The sequence below is a fragment of the Ornithorhynchus anatinus genome, chromosome 5, assembly GCF_004115215.2.
Source record: "Ornithorhynchus anatinus isolate Pmale09 chromosome 5, mOrnAna1.pri.v4, whole genome shotgun sequence".
Lineage (NCBI taxonomy): Eukaryota > Metazoa > Chordata > Mammalia > Monotremata > Ornithorhynchidae > Ornithorhynchus > Ornithorhynchus anatinus.
The window spans coordinates 14,961,414-14,981,198 of NC_041732.1; the positions used below are offsets into that span (position 1 = coordinate 14,961,414).

The following is a 19,785-nucleotide window of genomic DNA, read 5'->3' on the forward strand; positions in this document are numbered from 1 at the left end:
TAACCTTTCCAATGGTTCTTTTGTTATCATTGTTTTGGTCTCTATCCATCTAGCTGCTGGTCTGCCTCTTCCATGTTTCCCTGGACTTTTCCTAGCATTAGTGTCTTCTCCAGAGAATTAGTCCTTCTGATTGTGTGCCCAAAATATGCTCATCTGAGTCAAGTCATTTGGCCTTCCAAAGACCCCTTTGGTTTCATTTGCTCCAAAATCCATTCATTTGTTTTTTGGGCAGTCCATGGTGGAAGTGGGAGAGAAGTGAGGGAAAATAGAGGGGAATAAGCTGATGGAAGGCCTTAAAGCCATGTCTCCTCCGACCTGTGCCCCCACTTTCGATTCTCTTCAATCTGAGCAGTTCTTACTGTCCCCACTTCCCAACAAACCATCCACCAACTGCCTGCCAGGACCCCTTCCACAGCTTGGCCCTTCCCATCCTCTGTCACCAATTCCTTGGCATTTCCTTCTCTAAGCAAACTCTGGATTCTCTCCTCATATTAGGTGTGAATTATCATCGACCCAAGCAGGGACCCAGGTAGATGAGTGATTATAAGACGGGTTAACACATGGTAAACAATCCAACACCATTTGCAGAATGCACAGATGCACATTCACAGACACATACACATGTATGTGTTTCCTTTGTATGTGGGAAGTTTTGTCCTTTTCTTATTATGTTGATTCCTGGGTTTCAGCAGCTACCCAAACATTGATGCGAATGTAGCTAGTCTCTGGAGAGAGATTTTTATGAGTGAAAAGAGTAAGACCTGACCGACCTGGCTTAGAAGGTCGTCTTGTGATGTTTTCTCCAAATATAACCTCTGGAAGAGCTTTGTCCAGATGAATTGAATTATTTATTTCCTGTTTGTAAGATTCAGATTTCAAGAGCATGTGATGCTGGTCTATCTTTGGAATGCCTCTGTTAAAAATAACTAGATTGCAAGATTCAGAAAATCAAAATAGTTTCCTGCAGCTTCACTGGAAAGACGCACGTTTCCTCCAAGCTGCTAAGTCTTATGTGACGCAAACAATTATTAAGACCTTCCCGCACCACCCCCCAACCCCAGTGCTTTGTAAGCAGAAATTACTTGAGAAAAACATCTGCAGGAGGCTTCGCCTTCATGTTTTAGCATTTACTTTTTCCGCGCATCGGTTCAAAACTATTCTTTTGCCAGGAGTTGACTCAGGAAGTTACAAAATGGCCAGAATTCCATCATTTTGTTTTGGGTGTTGACATGAGTCACACTTGTTCTGCTGTAATAGTGTCTCTTGCATGGCCTTTAGGCTGCTCACCAGCTACTGAGCCTTTTCTCCTGAGACTAACTTCCTGGACCCCAGCTTTTGGAAACGGCACCAAGCTAGTCCACAGAAAGTCCAGTTCTTCTTCATCATAATAACAAGAAGAAGAAAAACAACAATAATACTGATGATGATCATGATAGTAATAATAGTAATAATCAGTATGGCTTAGTGGAAAGAGCTTGGGCCTGGGAGTCAGAAAGCCCTGGAATCTAATCCTGGCTCTGCCATATACATGCTGTGTGACCTTGCGTAAGTCACTTCACTTCTCTGGGCCTTGGTTTCCTCATCTGCAAAATGGGGATGCAATACCCATTCTCCTTCCTACTTACTCTGTGAGCCTCTTGTGGGTCCTGCTTATCCTATATCTACCCCAGTGCTTAATATGGTGCTTGGGATGTAGTAAGTGCTTAGCAAACAAATACCACAACTATTATCATTCATTCATTCAATCGTATTTATTGAGCGCTTACCGTGTGCATAGCACTGTACCAATCGCTTGGGAGAGTACAATGTAACAATAAACAAGCATTATTATATTTATTATATTATTATATGTTATGATTAAGACTGTGAGCCCTATGTGGGACAGGAACTGAGTCCTACCCAATTATTTTGCATCTTCCCCAGCATTTAGTTCAGTGCCTGGCACATAGTAAGCACTTAAGAAATACAATGATGATGATGGCAATTATTATATCATTATATATCATATATAATAATGAGTGTTTAGCACTTACTACATGCCAAGCATTGTGCTTAGAGCTGGGGTTGATAGAAGATAGCCAAGAGGGAGAACAGATAATGAATCGCCATTTTACAGGTGAGGAAACTGAGGCACAGAGAAGTGAAGTGACTTGTCCAAGGCAGTATCAAAAGGGACTGAGAACTTTGAGGTAATAAGGAGAGGGAGAGCTAAGATCCAGGCACCTTTTCCTGGGCTCTGGGCACAAATAATAATCACAATAACAATAAAAAATTGTGGTGTTTGTTGAGCACTTACTAAGTGCCAGACACTGTACTAAGCACTGGGGTAGATACAAGATAATCAAGTTGGACTCAGTCCCTGTCCCACATGGGGCTCACAGTCTTAAAGCCCATTTTACAGGTGAGGTAACTCAGGCAGAGAGAAGTGAAGGCACATAGTAAGCGCTTCACAAGTACCATAATTTTCATTTCTAGGTAAAGTTCTTAACTGTGTTGGGTACAACTGCGGCCTCCAATGCCTCTCTTTCACTTCTCTATCATCTCATTTCGGGCTGCTTTCCACCCCTGTCGCTCCATTGAGGCCACGCCCTCCATCGTCACCAGTGGCCTTCTTGTGAAATCTAATGGCCTCTACTCCATCCTAATCCTCCTCAACCTGTCAGCTGCCTTTGATGCTGTGGACCACCCCTTTATCGAAATGTCATCTAACCTTGATTTCATTTATCGTTCAATTGGATTTCTTGAGCGCTTACTGTATGCAGAGAACTGTACTAAGCTCTTGGGAAAGTACAACACAACGATAAGCAATGACATTCCCTGCCCACAATGAGCTCACAGTCTAATGGGGGGAGGCAGAATTCAATACAAATAAATGAAATCAGAGGTAAGTAGATAAGTGCTGTGGGACTAGGAGGGGGGGAAGAGCAAAGGAAAAAAGTCAGGGTGACACAGAAGGGAGTGGGACATGAGGGAAAGTGGGGCTTAGTCTAGGAAGGTCTCTTAAAGGAGATGTGCCTTCAACAAGCCTTTGAAGGGGGGAGAGTAATTGTCTGGTGGATTTGGGGAGGGAGGGTGTTCCAGTCCAGAGGCAGGACATGTGCTAAGGGTTGGCAGCGAGACAGTCGAGATGGAGGCACAGTGAGAAGGTTAGCACTAAAGGAGCCACGTGTGCGGGCTGGGTTGTAGAGGGAGAGAAGGAGAGTGTCCTCTCCTGCTTCTCCTCCTGTCTCTATAGTTGCTTCTTCTTGGTGTCTTTTGCCACCTCCTCGTCTGCCCTCCATCCTCAATGCTCAGTCCTGAGCCCTCTTCTATTCTCCACTTATACCCACTCCCTTGGAGAATTCATTCGCTTCCACAGCTTCAACTTCCACATATACACAGATGATTCCCAAATCTACCTCTCTAGCACTGCCTTCTCTCCTTAATAATTATGGTATTTGTTAAGCACTTTATATGGGCCGAGCTTTATATGAACTAAGCACTGAGGTAGATATAAGATAATCAGGTGGGACACAATCCCTTCCCCACATAGGGCTCCCAGTCTAAGTTACAAAGGAGTAGCATTTAATCCCCATTTTACAGATGGGGAAACTGAGTTCCAGATAAGTGATGATGATGATGGTATTAAGCACTCATTCTGTGCCGAGCACTATTCTAAGTGCTGGGTTATACAAGTTAAACAGGTTGGACATCGTCCCTGTCCTACTTGGGACTCACAATCGTAATCCCCCTTTTATAGATGAAAAAACCAGGGCCCAGAGAAGTTAAGTGACTCACCTAATGCCACACAGCAAGCAAGAGGCAGAGATGTGATTAGAACCTGGATCTAATCTAGACCCGTGCTCTTTCCAGTATGCCACACTGCTTCTTGAATGCAGTCTTATATTTTGATCTCTACTTAGATGTCCAGCTGACACATAACATGTCCAAAACAGAATTCATCTTCCCATCCTAACCCAGTCCTTCGTGAAGTTCCCATCACTGTAGATAACGCCCCATCCTCCCTATTTCACAAGCCCGTACCTCTGGCATTAACCCCGACTAATCTCTCTCATTGAACCCACATATTTAATCTGTCACCAGACGGTTCTACCTTCACAACATCTTTAGAATCTGCCCCTTCCTCTATATCCAAACTGCTAGTAAGTTGACCTGGCCTTAACCTACCTTGCCTTGACTACTGCATCAGCCTCTTTGCTGACCTCCTTGCCCCTTGTCTCTCCCCTTTCCAGTCCGTGCTTCTCTCTGTTGCCCAGATCATTTTTCCGAGGAATCATTCTGCAGGTGTCTCCCACTCCCCAGAAACCTCCATGGCGGAAATGGAATTAGAATCCAGGTCCTTCGGACTCCCAGACTCGCCCTCTGTTCACTAAGTTATGCTGCTTCCTATCCTTATGCTCTGCTGCTTTTCCTGTTGGTAATTTATTAATTTATTTTAATCTGTATCCTCTACCACTAGATTGTGGTTGCCCAACCATCTCCCCATCAAACAGAAACTCCTGACCAGTGACTTTAAGGCATTCAGTCTCCCCCTACCATTACCCAACCTCATTCGTTTCTCATTACATCCCAGCCTTCATCTTTCACTCCTCTAGCACAACGTACTTACTGTACCTTGATCTCATCTCTGTCACCATCAGCCTTTTGTTCACGTTCTCCCTCAGGTCTGGAACTCCCTCCCCCTTCAAATAGATCAAACCACTGCTCTCCCCATTTCAAAGACCTTCTAAAGTCACTTATTTGCTCTGGGATCTGTACCTCTGTCCTTTGAAACTCATCATCACCCACATCCCCACCCCAAGCAATGAATGCATGAATCTGTACGGGCCAAGTGAATTAGGTTGTGTTGTTCTATAAAGAATATGTGTGGGGACAGTTGAATTAAGAGCCCCTAGCAAGGTTCATACCATTCATTCAATCATATTTATTGAGCACATACTGTGTGCAGAGCACTATACTAAGTGTTTGGTAAAGTACAATACAGCAATAAAGAGAGACAAACCCTGTCCACAGTGAGCTCATAGTCTAGAGGGGAGAGACAGACATCAGTATGAGTAAACAAGCAACAAAACAAATAAAAATTACAGATATATACATAAGTGCTGTGGGGCAGGGAGAGGTGGGAAGAGCAAAGGGAGTGAGGGTGACATGGAAGGGAGTGGGAGATGAGGAAAAGTGGGGCCTAGTTTGGGAAGGCCTCTTGGTGGTGATGCGCCTTCAGTATGACTTGGAAGCAGGAGAGAGTCATTGTCTGGCAGAATTGAGGAGGGAGCGCGTTCCAGGCCAGAGGTAGGACGTGGGCCAGGGGCCGATGGCGGGAAGGTGAGATGGAGTTACAGTGAAAAGGTCAGCACCAGAGGAATGGAGTGTGTGGGCTGGGATGTAGGAGAGAAGGGAGGTGAGGTAGGAGGGGGCAAGGTGATGGAGAGATTTAAAGCCGATAGTGAGGATTTTTATGTTTGATACAGAGGTGGATGGGAAATCATTGGAGATTTTTGAGCAGGGGAGTGATATGTCCAGAACATTTCTATACAGAGATAACCGGGGCAGTGGAGTGAAGTCTGAACTGCAGTGGGGAGAGGCAGGAGGTTGGGAGGTCAGAAAGGAGGCTGATGCAGTAAACCAGTCAGGATAGGATGAGTGAATGTACTAACGTGGTAGCAGTTTGGATGGAGAGGAAAGGGTGGATCTTGGCGGTGTTGCGAAGGTGAGACCGACAGGATTTGGTGACGGACTGGATATGTGGATTGAATGAGAGACCGGAGTCAAGGATGACACCAAGGTTATGGGCTTGTGAGTTGGGAAGGATGGCTGTGCCGTCTAAGGTGATGGGAAAGTTCGGGAGAGGACAGGGTTTGGGAGGGCAGATAAGGAGCTCTCTTTAGGACATGTTAAGTTTGAGGTGGCAAGAGAACATCAAAGTAGAGATGTCCTGAAGGCAGGAGGAGATGCGAGAGCTTGGAGAGAGGGAGAGAGATCAAGGGAGGAGATGTAGATTTAGATGTCGTCTGCAGAGAGATGGTAAAGCAGTGGGAGGGAATGAGTTCTCCAAGGGAGTGAATGTAGGTGGAGATTATTGGGAGATGATTACAGTCTCCTGATTAGACTGTAAGCCCCCGATTAGGCTGTACGCCCATCAGTGGGCAGGGACTGTATCTGTTGCCGATTTGTACATTCCAAGCGCTTAGTACAGTGCTCTGCACATAGTAAGTGCTCAATAAATACTATGAATGAATTAATGAGATTAGAAGGAGACCGAGAACTGAACCTTGAGGGATTCCCACAGTTAGGTGATGGGAGGGGGAGGATGAGCCCGCAAAGGGGACTGAGAATGAATGGCCAGAGTGATAAGAGGAGAACCAGGAGAGGACCAGAGTCAGTGAAGCCACGGTTGGATAAGGAGATGGTCCACTGTGTCAAAGGCAGCCGAGAGGTCAAGGAAGATTAGGATGGTGTAGGAGCTGCTCCGTATCAGAGCCACCCCAGGAACCGAACATCAGTAACTCCTGCTGTCCTCCTCAGCCTGGTCCTCAGTCCTTGGGTCCTCGTCTTTGTCCTCCCTTTGCCATCCTCCTGGTGGACCAGGGGTCAGCTCCAAAGTCCAAGATGCTTGACAGGAACAAGGGGAAACACAGGTCCACCTGCACCCTTGGGAAGCAGTTGTCAATCAGATAACTCCAGGACCAGTCAGATGGGAGTACCAGCTCATGATCTCCAGGAGAAAAAAGCCTACCTTTAGGACCATCCCCCGCCGAGTTGCAGCCGAGAGGTATTTTAGTAGTTTTCGATCTGCCGACGATTTCGTGAAGGCCTTTGAGAAGCCAGCGGATTCCATTAGATCCCTCCAAGTTGGCATTTGATTTGCCGTCATCCCTCCGCAGTAGCGCGCTACGGCAAAAGGGATGGATCACAAAGCGTTAAACGAAAACTTAAACCATCGCATTTCTGGCATTTTTGTAGCATGACCGCCTGAAAGGCATGTGTTATTTCAGGCTCCCCAGTGTATTTTAAACAGGATCAAGAATTTGTACTTTCATGTTCAGATTAAATAGCGAAAGTGCGGCTGGCTGCAGAGAGGCCACAGAGCAGTGATTTTCTAATGAATAGCAGAACAGCAGGCTGCAGTCATCAGGGATCCCATGACACCATGTCACGGTTGGAGTACAAACTCCAAGACAGGATGTAAAATGATGTTGTTTGCTGTAGAGCACACAACATGTCAGTGACTAAGGCACTGATGACATCGCTACTCAATGACACGACCGAACCTGTCGAATTAGTAGCCTCCTCCCGGTTATCCGGGCATGGATGAATCCCCCTTTAGGTTGTCCAGGCTGCTTGTGTGTCGTTCCTTCCCTTCAGCTTCCCACCGCATGATTGTCGTCATCGCCCTCGTCGATTGTATTTATTGGGCGCTTACTGGGTGCTGAGCACTGTACTAAGCGCTTGGGAGAGTACAGTACAAGTACTAGGATCTTACAGTGTAAGCTTGTTCTGGGCAGGGAATGTGTCTATTGTTTTATATTAATATTAATAATAATAGTGACATTTGTTAAGTGCTTACTTTGTTCCAGGCACTGTACTAAGCGCTGGGATGGATACAAGTAAATCTGGTTGGACCCAGTTCCCGTCCCATGTGGGGCTCAGAGTCGCAATCCACATTTTATAGGTGAGGTCACTGAGGTGCAGGGAAGTGAAGTTGTAGTCTCCCAAGCATTCAGTACAGTGCTTTGCAGACAGTAAGTGCTCAATAAATATGACTGAATGAATGGAGGGGGAAATAGTAGTATAAAATACATAATTTTAGAATGTATAATTCATAAATAGGGACAGAAGTGCCGACTCTAAACTGTAAGCTCATTATAGGCAGGGAACATGTCTGCTTATTCAGTTATAGTGTACTCTCTTAAGTGCTTAGTGCCGTGCTCCACACATAGTAAACAATAAATATCATTGATCAATCGATTGATTATGGGGCTGAGGGTGGGGCGAATATCAAATACCCAGTGGTCACAGATCCAAATGCATAGACGACACTTTGGTGGTCATTTTTTTATACCCTAGCAGAGCCACCTCGGCTGCCACTGATGGGCAGAGATTCATTAATTTCCTTCATTCAGTAGTATATATCAATTGCTTACCGTGTGCAGAGCATTGTACTAGACGCTTGGGAGAGCACAGTAGAACAATGAACAGACACAGTTAGAGGAACCATTTGCCACTGAGCTGAATTGTCAGCTGTGTGACCTTGCGCAAGTCACTTAACTTCTCTATGCCTCATTTGCCTCATCTGTAAAATGAGGATTAAGACTGTGAGCCCTAAGTGGGACAACCTGATTACCTAGTATCTTCCCCAGTGCTTAGATCAGTAAACAGCATGTAGGAAGTATGTAGGAGAAGCAGCGTGGCTCAGTGGAAAGAGCCCGGGCTTTGGAGTCAGGGCTCATGAGTTCGAATCCCAGCTCTGCCACTTGTCGGCTGTGTGACTGTGGGCAAGTCACTTAACTTCTCCGTGCCTCAGTTCCCTCATCTGTAAAATGGGGATTAAGACTGTGAGCCCCATGTGGGACAACCTGATTCCCCTATGTCTACCCCAGCGCTTAGAACAGTGCTCGGCACATAGTAAGCGCTTAACAAATACCAACATTATTATTATTATTAAGTGCTTAACAAATACCATCATTATCATTATCTGTGGATTTCAAAGATCTGGATAATAATAATGTTGGTATTTGTTAAGCGCTTACTATGTGCCGAGCCCTGTTCTAAGCGCTGGGGTAGACATAGGGGAATCAGGTTGTCCCACGTGGGGCTCACAGTCTTAATCCCCATTTTACAGATGAGGGAACTGAGGCACAGAGAAGTTAAGTGACTTGCCCACAGTCACACAGCCGACAAGTGGCAGAGCTGGGATTCGAACTCATGAGCCCTGACTCCAAAGCCCGTGCTCTTTCCACTGAGCCACGTGACTCGTTAATGGCTGGGCTGAATTCCCCAGAATCAGTATTGTCATCACCTGGATCAGCTAAGCACCTACTGTGCTGTACTGATGCTTGGGGACATGCGGGAGAAGCAAAAGATGTGATCCTTGCTTTCAAAGAGTTTACAGTCTAATGGGGAAGACAAAGCAGAATAAATAGACAATTACTCAACAATCAAAAGAGCCTGAGAATAGAGGACTAGGAGAGAAACAAACGTGGCTTAACGGCCCTGGAAGTCAGAAGGACCAGAGTTCTAATCTTGGCTCCACCACTTGTCTGCTGGGTGACCCTTGGGAAAGTCATTTTACTTCTCTGGGCCTCAGTTACCTCATCTGTAAATTGAGGATTAAAACTGGGAGCCCCATATGAGACAGGGACTGTCCAACCTGGTGGCTCAGTGGCAAGAGCCCGGGCTTGGGAGTCAGAGGTCATGGGTTCGACTCCTGGCTCTCCCACTTGTCACTTCACTTCCCTGCGCCTCAGTTACCTCATCTGTAAAATGAGGATTAACACTGGGAGCCCCATATGGGACAAAGACCGTGTCCAACCTGATTAACTTGTACCTACCCCAGGGCTTAGGCCTGGCATATAGTTAGTGCTTAACAAACAGCATAAAAATAAATAGATGCAGGAGCACTGAGGGAATGAAGGTGACTGGGATGATGGGGGTTTAGTCAGGAAATGCCTTCCTGGAAGAGGTGGCTTTTAAAAATCAATCAATAGTATGTTGGGAATACTGTCTATCGATGTATCATGCTGATAGTACCCATCAATAAATTAAACAATAAAATAAAAGAAACAATCAGTAGCTTATTTTGAGAAGCACTGTGGCCCAGTGAAGAGAGTACAGGCCTGGGAGTTAGAGGACCTGGGTTCTAATGCTAGCTCTGCCACTTGTCTGCTGGGTGACCTTGGACAAGTCACTTAGCTTCTCTGTCCCTCCATTTCCTAGTCTGTAAAATGGGGATTCAATACCTGTTCTCCCTCCTACTTAGACTCTGAGCTCCATATGGGATCTGATTATCTTGTGTCTACCCCAGTGCTTATTACAGTGTTTGGCGTATAATAAGCTCTTAATAGAAACTATTATTATGATTATTATTATTACCATCATGTGTGTGCAGAACAGTGTACCCGTAAAGGAGGGAAGAGGCTTAGTTTTGTGAAGCTGAGGAGTCAAGTATGGACTAAAAGTCTAGATCGTAAAATGCTCCAGGGCAGGAATCTTGTCCACCTAATTTTTGTATTCTCCCAAGAGCTCCCTTCAGTGCTCTGCACACAGTAAGAGCTTAATAAATATAATTGATTGTTGGATTAAGCCTTGGCAAGTATTTGATCGATTCACAGAGATGGTCTGTAAGCTCCTTCCAAAAACTGCAAGTCCCGCTCGACTGTGGGCAAGGAACGTGTCTACCAACTCTCCCAAGCACTTACTACAGTGCTTTGCACCCAGTAGGTGCTCAATAAATACCACTGAGTGATTGATTAATAGATTGCCTACATATGGTGCCTTTCACTGAACCTTATCTCTGTGCATGGTGGCTCAAATGAAGAATCTCTAACTTCTTCTCCATATCCCTAACTTTCCTTCAAGTGATCCATAGCAGAGTATTCATCCACACCCCTCTTAAACCTGATGTGTCCAGCCTGCACAAATTCCTGGGAAAATAAACAAATTCCACATGCTTGGCACCTGCTAAGTGAAAAAGTGCTTTTGTTTTGAGGCCTTGACTTCAACTACGAGAAGCAGAATGGCCTAGTGGATAGAGCACGGGCCTGGGAGTTAGAAAGACCTGTATTCTAATTCCGGCTCTGCCACTTGTCCGCTGTGTGACTTTGGGCAAGTCACTTCACTTCTCTGGGCCTCAGTGACCTCATCTGTAAAATGAGGTTTAGGACTGTGAACCCCACATGGGACAGGGACTGTGTCCAACCTGATTGCCTTATATCTACCTCAGCACTTAGTACAGTGCCTGTCACAGAGTAAGAGGTTAATTTAAGATAAAAAAAAAAAGAAAATCAGTGGGTGCCCCATCATCCTGGACATGAGGAATCTGGTAGACGCTAGTCTCTGTTTGCACTGCCCTATATTCAATCAATCAATCAATGGTTTTTATTGAGCTCTTACTATGTGCAGAGCACTGTACTAATGCTTGGGAGAGTACAGTACAGCAGAATTAGCAGACACGTTTCCTTCCCATAACGAGCTTTCAGCCTAGAGGGGGAGACAGACATTAATATGAAAAAATAAGTACCCTTCATGATTTTGTAAATTTTAATCCTGTCCCCCTCTATCTCCACCCTTCTTAATCCTTTGTCTCTTTTCAAAAAGGAAGCTCTCCATCCTCTCAAACATCGTGGTTGCCTTTCTCTGTCCCTTCTCAAGCTCGATCCTGACTTTCCTACAATGTAGTAACCAGAAAGACTGTATTTAATATTGGTCTTTGATGTCCAGATACTTGGGGATTTGGCATGGAAAATCAATTGGTCATTCTCCTCACTAATAGGTGTTGAATTGCTCTTGCAGATTGATTTTGAACGGACCAAGAAGTTCTAAAATTATGAAGTGAAAATAGAAGTTTGCAAAACTGGACCATTTAGAAGGCTGTGGTTTGGAGCTGTTAACTGCTCTTGAGGAGGGGATTCTACCTGAAGTTTCAGATAGTCACGTTTTCCTCAAGGTCTCTGAGGACACGGAATGCCTCTGCTATGTTTCTTAGGATGGGACTCCTCAGCCAGTTTTCTTAAGGTATTTGTTAAGCTCTTACTATGTGCCAAGCACTGTGCTAAGACTTGGCATGGATACAAACTAATTGGATTGGACACTGTCCCTGCTCCCCATGGGCTCACAGTCTTAATCCCCATTTTACAAATGAGGGAACTGAAGCACAAAGAAGTGAAGTGACTCGCTCAAGGTCTCACAGCAGACAAGTGGCAGAGCTGGGATTAGAATCAGTGAGTCAATCGTATGTATTGAGCACTTACTCTATGCAGAGCATTGTACTGAGCACAACGTAATTGGCAGACCAGTTCCCTGTCCACAATGAGCTTCCAGTCTAGAAGGGGAGACAGACATTAATTAGAACCCAGGTGCTTCTGACTCCCAGACCCGTCTCTAATGGCTAGGCTGCATTGCTTAAAATGGGGATTAAGATTGTGAGCCCCACGTGGGACAACCTGATTCCACTATGTCTACCCCAGCGCTTAGAACAGTGCTCGGCACATAGTAAGCGCTTAACAAATACCAACATTATTATTGCTTCTGACTCAGTGGAAAAAGCCCAAGTTTGGGAGTCAGAGGTAATGGGTTTGAATCCCGCCTCTCCCACTTGTCAGCTGGGTGACTGTGGGCAAGTCACTTAACTTCTCTGAGCCTCAGTTACCTCATATGTAAAATGGGGATTAAGACTGTGAGCCTCACGTGGGACAACCTGATTACCCTGTATCTACCCCGGCGCTTAGAACAGTGCTCTGCACATAGTAAGCACTTAACAAATACCAACATTATTAATATTATTCTCAGTCCTGACTCCTGTCGTATCCTCCACCAATTAGGCCTTCTGTCGTCCATTTGCCCTTGATCTTTCTGGGGATTCCTAGGAGCTGCCCTGCTCCCTGGACTCTAATTTGTCTTTGGCGGGTGACAGGTGACTTTCTCCTCTCCCCTCCTTTCCAGGCCGGGTTGATCAGATGGCCCATTCACACAAATCAGCTTCCAGCTTTGACTTGCAAGTGATTCCCCTGAGATAGTTAGATAACTCAACCCAGAGCATGGCCTGGGGGAGGTCAGCCCCGTACAATGTCCAGTAATTGGAGCTCAGGGGCTTCAACCTCCTGAATGAAGCTCCTCTAAGCCTGAGTCATATTTATTCATGAAATAATACATTTCATTTATTTATTCGTGCCCTCTTGAGATAGCATCGCCTTAGGGGGAAAGTGTCAAAAAGCAAAAATTAAAATACAAAATCTGGACAACCAGGCTGGGTTGTCCACTCCACTCCAGCACCTAGATGAAGCAGCGTGGCTTAATGGAGACAGCACGGTCCTGGGAATCAGAAGGATCTGGGTTCTAATCCAGGCTCCTCAGCTTGTCTGCTGTGTGAGATCTTGGGCAACTCACTTCGCTTCTCTGTGCCTCAGTTCCCTCGTTTATAAAATAGTGATTAATACCGTGATCCCCACTTGGGACAGGAGAGGTATGGATTGGGGAGGAAAGATAAGGAGCTCAGTCATAGATATACTGAATTTAGATGACAGTGGGACAGTCATGTGGAGATAAGAGGAACGGCAAGGCTGTAGAGGAGAGAAGTCAGAGTTCTTAAGAAAGATTTGGGAATTAAAGCCATGGGAACATATGTGCTCCCAAGAGATTGATGGTAAAGTGAGTGTAATACGGTAGAGTTGGTAGGCGTGATCACTGCCCTTAAGGAATTCACAATATAGTGGTGGAGAACAGAGATTAAAATAAATTGTTGTTGTTGTCTTACGCTGTTGAGTCGTGTCCGACACAGAGCGGCCCCACTTCCATTTGCAGTCGTTCTAGTAGCGTATCCATAGAGTTTTCTTGGTAAAAATACAGAAGCGGTTTACCATTGCCGCCTTCCGTGCAGTAAACGAGTCTCTGCCCTCGACTCTCTCCCATGCCGCTGCTGCCCAGCACAGGTGAGTTTTGATTTGTAGCAGACGGCCTTCCACTAGCTAGCCACTGCCCAAGCTGGAAATGGAATGGGTAGGTTTCTGCTTGCCTCTCCCTCCTGGACCCGACACTGGTAGAGTATTGGAAACTCTCCAGATGCGACCCTGAGAAGGGTAAAATAAATTACTGATTGGCAAAGGAGAACAGAGCACAGCATGACCTAGTGGAGTCAGAAGGACCTGGATTCCAATCCCACCTCCACCACTCATTTGCTGTGTGCCCTTGGGTAAGTCACTTTATCTCTCTGTGCCTCCATTACCTCATCTGTAAAATGGGATTAAGACTATGAACCCCATATGGGACAGGGTCTGAGTCCAACCTGATTACCTTGTATCTAAGCCAGTGCTTAGTACCGTGCCTGACACATAGTAAATTCTTAACAAATACCATGAAAAAATGAAAAAAAACATTCTATTTAGTTTGTCCTGGGGCCTAAGTCACTCATGCAAAGGCCTGCAACTGCTTCAGGCCCTGGATGTCAGGTGAGGGTTGGTTGGATGGATGTGACCAGCCTTGGAGACTTCATTACCGTCCCTCTAGACTGTAAGCTTGTTGCAGGCAGGGAACATGTCTTGTTGTGTTGTTCTATTTACCTTCTATCTACCCCAGCTCTTAGAACAGTGCTTGGAACATAGTAAGCGCTTAACAAATACCATCATTATTATTATTACTCTCTCAAGCACTTAGTACAGTGTATGCACACAGTAAGCGCTCAGTAAATCCGATTGACTCACTGACTTCACATGTGCTTCCTAGCCAAGGCCATGTCCATGTTAGCTGATTCTTCCTCTGCCTCCCTTTCCTCTGGCGGCTTTGGCCTTGGCTTTTCTATGGTGCCAAAGGCCTACGTGATGCCAAGGAGCGGCATCTCCCTTCATCGAGCCATAAAAAAAAAAATACCCAGATGATAATAGCCCGAACCATCAAGGGCTCCCAATCTAGGAACAAAGGGTGAGAAGGCGGGCGGCTGGCGACAGACGCCCGAGGAAAGACGAAACAATGAAAATGGAAAATATGAGAGGATAAGGCATCGATAAATGCTAGAGTGGTAGGTCACTGGGGCTAGACGGGCAGAGTTTTACCCCGCCCGTACCAAGCCATTCAGCCCAACAGTCTCAGCAGCAGCCATGGCCGTGACCTTCAGCCTTTTCATGATTCCCTGGGAAAGGACTCACGCCACAGGAGTTTCCCGTCCCTTCCCAGGCCAGAGCAGGGGGTCACCAGGTTCCAGATGCCTGGGGCTGCGGTCCGGGATTAACGGATGTTTGTGGGTTCTGATTTCTAGTGCCTCCTCTCCCTTCCCAGGCTCGAGCAGGAGTCTGGTTCCCCTGCCCCTCATCTGACACTCTTCATAAGGATTCATTCATTCAACCATATTTATTGAGAATTTACTGTGTGCAGAACACTGTAATAATAATAATAATGATAATGGTATAAAGTGCTTACAAAGTGCCAAGTACTGGGGGAGATAAAGGGTAATCAAGTTGTCTCACAGTTTCAGTCCCCATTTTACAGGTGAGGTAACTGGAGCACAGAGAACTTAAGTGGCTTGCCCAAAGTCACACAGCAGACAAGTGGCGGAGCCGGGATTAGAACCCATGTTCTCTGACTTCCAAGCCTGTGGTCTTTCCACTGAGCCACACTTGGGAGAGTACATAAACAGACACATTCCCTGCCCACAAGGAGATTCAGACTCACAGGGGTATCAAAGTCTTCATGCATTCATTCAATCATATTTATTGAGCATTTATTGTGTGCAGAACACTGTATTAAGCACTTCAGAGAGTACAATAGGACAATAAGCCTTCTTTCAAAGCTTGGAGGAAACATGTAATGGTTGCCCTCTTGAAACCCACCCTTCGGGTAGGGATACCAATGAACATTTCTAACTTTCCCCTCTAACAATCTGTTGTTTTTTTTTCTTTTTCTGATGTTTGTTAAGTGCTTACTATATGGCAGGCACTGTTCTAAACGCAGGGGTAGGGAGAAGGCAATCAGGTTGGGCACGTATCCCTGTCCCACATGGGGTTCACAATCTCAATCCCCATTTTATAGAGGAGGGAACAGAGGCCCAGAGAAGTAAAGTGATTTGCCCAAGGACACGCAGCAGATAAATGGCAGAGCCAGGATTAGAACCCACCAGAGTTTAACCCAATCCCTCCCCTGTCCCCATTTGCTGGGAAATGTTTAGCCACCAAGGTTAATTAGTATTCAGTCTATAGAAGGCGAGCTGTTCTTTCTTCCGAGCTGCATTATCCCCAGTATTTTCTTCTCGGCTCTCCTCCGGTCAGCAGCCTCCACAAATTTCCTTTAAGTACTATAAATTGCTTTCTTTCTGAGCCTCTGTCAGTGCCTTTTGCAGCTTTTTGGTTGTTCGGTGTCCAGAGTGTTAAATAGCAGGCCTGCCTTATATTAGCAGCAGCTATCACTAACATAACAAACAACCGTAACTTATTCATCTCCCTCCCTACCCTGGCCTTTGGGTACTCATTATGTCCCTGTAGCTCAGCGAGAGGGTTTTGGTTGTTCAGTTTGGTTTGGTTTGGTAGGTTTTTTTATGGTATCTGTTAAAGTGCTTATTGTGTGCTAGGCAGTGTACTAAGCACTGTGTAGATGCAACATCATCAGGACCCAAATGGGGCTTACAGTCTAAGTAGGAGGTAGACAAATATTGAATCTCCATTTTGCAAATGAGGGAATTGAGGCCCAGAGAAGTGAAGTGACTCGTCCAAGGTCACACAGCCAACAAGTGGCAGAGCTGGGATTAAAATCCAGGTCTTTCTGACTCCCAGGCCCGGGGTCTATTCAGTGGGCCAGGCTGCTTCTCAAGTCTAATTCCCTTTGGTCCACTCGTCTAGATTTTTGACTCTTTCCTGCAATTTACCTTCATCAGCAAAGACTTTTTATTTTTTCACCCAGAAAGGTCTGCGTTTATCCTCACCCTTTGTTTCCTGCATTTTAGTCACAGCTTGTTGTAGGATGCTTTTTTCCAGTTTCTCAATTAGCATCTCATTTAACTGGGCTAGGGTAATAATAACAATAAACACTAATTATGGTATTTAAGAGCTTACTATGTGCCAGGCACTTACTAAGCGCTGGGGTGGATACAAGCAAATTGGGTTGGACACAGTCCCTGCCCCACGTGGGGTTCACAGTCTCAATCCCCATTTTACAGATGAGGGAATTGAGGCACAGAAAAGCAAAGTGACTTCCCCAAAGTCACACAACAGTCCAGTGGTGGAGCCAGGATTAGAAAGCATGACCTTCTGACAGGCCCATGCTCTACCCACTACACCATGCTGCTTCTCATGGGCCAAAGGAGTAATTTTAGTTGTCTGATTTAGTTTTATAAGGCTTTTAAATGAATTTGCTAACTATAATTGTGTAGCCTGTTAAGCACTTAGTCTGGGCTAAGCATAAAGCATTGGGGTAGATTCAGAGTAATCAGGTCAGCCACATGTGGCTCCCAGTCTAAATGAAAGGGAGAACAGATACTTAATTCCCATTCTGCAGATGAGAAACCGAGGCCCAGAGAAGTTAAGTGACTTGCCCATAGTCATACAGTAAGCAAATAGCCAAGCAGGATGAGAACCCAGGCCTATGTTCTTTCTTCTAGGCCAATTTATAGAACATCCTGCAGCCATCTGTCATGGAAACAGCCCAGTTGGCTTGATCGGCATCACTTCTGCGTATTTATTTTTCTAAAAGTTCGGATTTTGGTCCTCTTGAATCCATCACCTCACATCCAGGATTGTTCCGGAATGTCCACCTTCATTCAGTCCTCATTTAGACGGTCAGCCTCTAGCAGTGATGACTCAAATTTGGTTATGCAGCCTCAAGGGATCTTGACCTCAACCTTTATTTTCCAGTTGGAAACTGGGTTCACTTCACCCAGCTTAGTTTTTCATGGTCTTTTCTCAGACTACAGCCTTAGAGATGAGCGGATCTCCTATCGGTATTTTTTCCTTTAGATGCATATCTATGTGCATATTAGGGTCAAGGCTTCTGAGACTGCCAAAACTTGGTTTAGGAAGCACCTTCTACAAACCAATATGCAGCTGGGCCTAGACTTCCCAGGAAAATCTCCCACCTAAAGTGTCAGACATAATCAAGGCACTATTCTCTCTGTCCTGCGAAGCAGTGTGGCCTAGTGAATAGAGCATGGGCCTGGGAGTTAGAAGGACTGGGTTCTAATCCCATCTCCTTCACTTGTCAGCTGTGTGACCTTGGGCAGGTCACTTTGCTTCCTGTGCTTCGGATTCCTCATCTGCAAAATGGGGATTATTATCATACTCCCCAGGATTTAGATTGTAAACCCCATGTGGGACATGGACCACATTTTTTTCTTTATGATATTGGCAAAGTTCTTACTATGTGCCAGACAATGTACTAAATGCTGGGGGTAGTTACAAACTAATCAGACTGGACACATTCCCTGCCCACATGGGGGCACATAGTCTTAATCCCCATTTTCCAGATGAAGGAACTGAGGCACAGAGAAGGGAAGTGACTTGTCCAAGATCACACAGCAGACGAATGGCAGAGCTGGGATTAGGACCCAGGTCCTTTGGACTCCCAGTCCCTGGACTCCCAGTCCTGTGTTCTAATCAGTCCCACCTGATTATCTTGTATCTGCCCCAGGGCATAGTATAGTTAGTATAGTTCCTCATTAGTAGAGTGGTGAGTATCCCCACTTGTCACTTGGGAGACTGGGGTTCAGTTCCCTCACGGGGAGGTGACTTCTTCGAGAAGCAGCATGGCCTAGTGGATAGAGCATGGATCTGGGAGTCAGAAGAACCTAGGCTCTAATTCCAACTCTGCCACTTGTTTGCTTTGTGACCTTGGGCAAGTCATTTCCCTTCCTCTGTGCCTCATTTACCCCATATGTAAAATGGGGATTAAGACTGTGATCCCCATGTGGAACAGGGACGGTGTCCAACCTCATTACCTTTCATCCACCCCTGCACTTAGTACAATGCCTGGCACATAGTAAGCATTTAACAAAGACCATAATTTTAATTATAGTGCCTGGAACATCCTAAGTGCTTAACTAGTACCCTAATTGCCGATTTGTACATTCCAAGCACTTAGTACAGTGCTCTGCTCATAGTAAGCGCTCAATAAATACTAATGAATAAATGAATGAATGAATGAAATAATTATTATTATAGATATGGCCCCCAAACCAGAGTTCCTTTAGGTATAGGTTTTCTCCTGAAAATTCTCAATCACTCTTCAGCTCCTGTTATGTGTCTTACAGAGTTAACTCAGTGAGTCTGTCTAGTTCAATGACTACAGTCTATGTTTTATGAATAAGAACATTTTGTTACCCAAAAAGCATAGAAATCATTTTCTCTGTCCCCTGACCCCTTCATTTCAAAGGTCGGCATTTATTTGGAACCAGATGAAATCCCATCCGTAATTTGACCATTACTTTGCTTTTATTGTTAATCATTTCCTCTTGCTTTCCCCCGTCACTATCTTGGTCCTCCTTTTTTCAACCAAGATAAAGATGTTTTCGGTTTTCTTAAGGATTCTTTTGGCGAAATATTTTTGTTTTCTTTTTGTCTTCCCGCTGTAGCCTGTGGAGCATTTTGTATATGTATGAAGTCTTCTTTTGTGATCTTGTCCAAGTCAAACTTCTGATTCTCCTTTTTAAAAACCTCTCCTGGTCTGGGGAATATTTAGAAAATCAAGTGGATGAAAAGAATCATCAAAGCTCTAGCTCTGCTGATCCGCTGAATAGGACTGAATAAGAAGCAGCCTGGCCTAGTGGAAAGAGCACGGGCCCGGGAGTCAGAGGACCTGGATTCTAATTCCGACTCCGCCAACTGCTTGCTGAGTGAGTCATCTTGGGCAAGTTACATAACTACTCTGTGCCTCAGTTCTCTTGTTCTGCTTGGCACATAGTAAGTACTTAACAAGTGCCATAATTATTATTACTTAGATCTTGAGCCCCATGTGAGGCAGAGACTGTGTCCAACCTAATTCACTTATCTACCCCAGCATTTAGAATAGTGTTTGACACATAGGAAGGGCTTAACAAATACCATAAAAAAGGCTTAGGAATTGCTGTCAGTGAGCATTTGAGATTTGACAACTCTTGCT

The 19,785-nt window shown here is 45.3% G+C and overlaps 1 protein-coding gene and 1 non-coding gene across 4 annotated transcripts in view; one reads left to right on the forward strand and one right to left on the reverse strand.

The window, feature by feature from the left end:
• Positions 1-19,785, forward strand: part of ARNT2 (aryl hydrocarbon receptor nuclear translocator 2) — a 222,506-nt gene that overhangs the window by 106,184 nt on the left and 96,537 nt on the right. The window lies entirely within an intron of this gene.
• LOC114812472 lies at positions 13,654-13,791 on the reverse strand. The gene has a single exon (XR_003760125.1). It is a non-coding gene; the product is annotated as a small nucleolar RNA SNORA7 (small nucleolar RNA).